We start from the raw sequence: 3,835 nt of genomic DNA on the forward strand, positions 1-3,835 counted from the left end.
GAACGAAGCAAGGTCAGTAGCTCATAATGGCAGCTGGAACAGTATTAATCTAGACACCACGCTCGCTAGATCTCTCCAGTCACCACGTCATCACCAACCCCTCGAGTCTAAGCACCCCAGTGTCCGTCTGTGTCTTGTCGTGGGCGTGACGTTCAGTTACGGCAGGGACAGCAACGGGAAGCTTGATCTCCGTCGGTTTTCGTGCGGCGGGGTGACGTGCCTTTGCTGTGAGGTTATCGGACCACAGCACAGCACGGCTGAGGAGAAGTTAGTGGTTTTTTGTGTAAATGAATAGTGTAGTTATGAGGTGTTGGTGTGTGCGCGTTGACACTGCAGTGGTGATAGGAAATTGTTAGTCAGTAACTTGAAGGTTGTTAGGAATGTTGACTGATAAAGGATAACTGGGTATGTGTAGGATGTGCACTGTCTATTGGAAGGTTAATTGTACGATGTCAATGTAGGATGTATCAGGAACCATCGTGTGTGTTAAATTTACTTGGCATAGTTGTTAATAAGGGCAGATGGTCGTTCATTCACTAGTGTGGTTTGAGTAACATGGGTTCAGAATAGATTTGTGTAATGGCTGTAACAAGTGTAGTGTTTCCGTGGTCATTGTAGTTGTATAGGAAGGAAGAATTACGCTTAACCCCTCCAGTTCTGTGACGCATTTTCACCTTGAGACGTGTACGATTCTATCATTCTATTGGTGGTACAAAGCGTGTATGGATGTCATTGGTGGTACAAAGCGTGTATGGATGTCACAAGGTTAATGGCCAGAGTCTTCATTATCTTAATTCCTCACGTAAGTTTCTCAAGTTGTATAGAATCACCAAATAGTAACAGAAGGAATAAGGAATATGAAAGGCTAGTCGAGACTGAAGGAGTTTTAGGACAGAGAGGGGGGGAGTAAAGTGTTTTGAGTTAGGGCACATTATGGCTGGAAGACGAAGGGAATGTGTGGTGTTGGTTAAAATGTGTAGACGAGTGAAAGGCTGGTTGAGGCGGTAAAGGAGTTTGCTTAGGGCAATCTTGCTTGTTAGCTGTAGGGATAATTAGAGCAAGTAAACAAGGTACTGGTTTGGTCATGATTATTTTTGTCCATTACAGGCGTTGACGATCCAAAGGCCTGACTCCACAGTGGTAATGAGCCTCGTCTACCTTGCACTTAACGGACAACGCTCACTACCAACACCTCTGCCTCCGCCACCGCCGCAAGATTGGGGAAGGACTCACTGCCTTGCATCGCGCACACGGTCTACGCTTAACGACCGCCGCTGCCGCCGTTGAGGGAGACTGGCTGGATGAGTGGCTGGGTGAGAGGGTGATGTGGTGAGGCGGAGGATTGGAGACGAGAACCAACAGATGACGGCAGACACGGAAGATTCCACTAACCAGGTAGATGAATGTGTGGCAAGATTGGTTGTGTGGGTGTGAGGATCGGGTGTGGGGGAAGTTTGAGGGGGTTTGACGTGGTGTGGTTTCCTGAGACTGGCGTGGGAGATGTGAGAATGAGGAGATGGGAGTGTCAGGACGGTGAAGGGCCAGGATGCTACGTAACACGGGAGACGCTGGGAGGAGAACGAGGGAGAAGGGTGTAACTGGAGGGCGAGTGAGAGGCTGACTGAGGCAGTGAAGTGTGTATTGTAGGACAGTGTGGCGTGGTACATTTGGAGGTAATCAGTTGATTTTTGTCCATTACAGGAGTTGGTGATCCGAAGCCGTGACTGCAGCGATCCCGTGCGGCCTGCACTATCAGGGAAGGACTCTGGCTTCGCACTGCGCCTACATTGACCGTTGCCGCCGCCGCTGCTGCTACCGCTACTCAGAGGGGCACTGCCTCGCATTGGGCCTTCACTGCGTCCCGCTAAGACACGTGCCGCCGTCACCGCTACTGGCAATGAGGGACTTCGCCTCGCAGCGGCCTGGCAAACACCTACCATCACCGCCGCCACAGCTGCCCCGCCGCCGCTTCTCGGTTGAGGGTTTCTGCCTCGCATTGAGCCTTCACTGCCGTCCCGCTGTCGCCGATACCGACACTGAGGGACTTCGCCTCGCAGCGGCCTGGCGAACACCTGCTACACCACCACCTCTAACGCCACCGCCCACCACCACCGCAGTCCAGAGAGATTCAGCTTCGCATAGCAGACATCCTCTTACTCAATGCTTGCTACCACTACCACCTCATTATGGTGTCACTGTACTTGAAGCTTGGATATGTTGTCACTACTGATTAATAAATTGTAAAGAAATCTTTTTGTTTCGGTAAATTTCCTCTCCTGGGAATATTTGTGGGTTTTGTTAAATTTCCTTTCTTGGGAATATTTGTGGGTTGTGGGTGGTTTCAGTGAGTAGCCGCCTCAAGCTGGCTTGGATCCCTGTTTGACAAACCAATATTGCCTCCATTGACCACTCCCACATTCGCTCAAAACGATCACACCCCCAGAAATAAAATACGCTAATTGAAGGTTTCTATTTAGTTACCATATAAGCAATACAAGAAGTGGTTAGAAAATGAAAAAAGTGAAGGAAAAAAAAATTACATGACATTGGTAACTTAAATGCGGCAGAAAAAGGTAAAATCCAAAATACCACCACACATACTGGCTGAAAAATCCTCAGGTCTAAAGAATACAGCAGAACTACTACTACTACTACTACTACTGGCCAAATAAACACTAAAATGGCCAAAAAAAAATGGCCAAAAACCCCTAAAACTAGTAGAAACTACTAAAATGGGCCAAAATACTGCTGCACATGCCAAAAAAATCCCCAAAATACTGCTGCACATGCCCAAAAAATCCCTGAAAACGGGCCCTAAAACGACAAAAAATGGCCGAAAAACCCCAAAAACGGGCCCTAAAAACTGTACTAAGTCGAAAATACTCGAAAGAGTCTCCGGAGATGAGGCAGATGCATATTGGAGCTAAAATTAAATGCAAGAGTCTCCCTACACTTTTATTCAACAATTCTTTACATTATTAGTACATTGCCTGTAAAACTCTACAAATATTTTCAACTTAACAAAATGAATGAAAAATAAATAAACAAAATGAATGAAAAATAAATAAACAGTGAAACTATAAAAGATCAAAATAAATGAAAAATAAATAAACAAAATTAATGAAAAATAAATACAGTGAAACTATAAAAGATTACAGCGAGAAAACTCTACACAAATTTTCAACTCTGTATAAAAACAGTGAGCAAAATCTATAGTGAAAAGTCTACACAAATTTTCAACTTAATATTATAAAACAGACAATATTATAATAAAAAAATAAAACATTAAAAAAGTCTACAACAATTATCAACTTAATATAAAAAAAAAAACATTTACAACAATTTACAACTTAACGTCAAAAAATCTGAACAAATTTTCAACTTCACAAAATATTTTTACCCAATTTTTCAAGTTAACAAAAATTCAAAGATGAAAATGTTTGGTTTTGAAGTGACACAGTCATACAAACCAACTCTTTCAATAATAGAGAGAGAGAGAGAGAGAGAGAGAGAGAGAGAGAGAGAGAGAGAGAGAGAGAGAGAGAGAGAGAGAGAGAGAGAGAGAGAGAGAGAGAGAGAGAGAGAGAGAGAGAGAGAGAGAGAGAGAGAGAGAGAGAGAGAGAGAAAATAATAATAATATACAAGAAAACAATACATTTTAAACACACACACACACACAATAACCCCTTCAGTACTGGGACACATTTTTACCTTGAGATTTGTGCACCATTAGACCATTTTATTGATATTAGCAAAGGTCTATGAAGGTCACAGGATTAATGGCCACAGTCTTCACCATTTTCATCCCCACATGAATTTGTGAAGCTGTACAAAA

The 3,835-nt window shown here is 43.7% G+C and overlaps 1 long non-coding RNA gene across 1 annotated transcript; it reads left to right on the plus strand.

Moving 5' to 3' along the window:
• The first annotated feature begins 35 nt into the window (after positions 1 to 35).
• On the plus strand, positions 36 to 2,250 carry LOC123510315. The gene is made up of 3 exons (XR_006676474.1): positions 36 to 267; positions 1,108 to 1,395; positions 1,702 to 2,250. It is a non-coding gene; the product is annotated as an uncharacterized LOC123510315 (long non-coding RNA).
• Positions 2,251 to 3,835: the final 1,585 nt, after the last annotated feature.

The sequence above is a fragment of the Portunus trituberculatus genome, chromosome 28 (genome assembly GCF_017591435.1).
Source record: "Portunus trituberculatus isolate SZX2019 chromosome 28, ASM1759143v1, whole genome shotgun sequence".
Taxonomy (NCBI): domain Eukaryota; kingdom Metazoa; phylum Arthropoda; class Malacostraca; order Decapoda; family Portunidae; genus Portunus; species Portunus trituberculatus.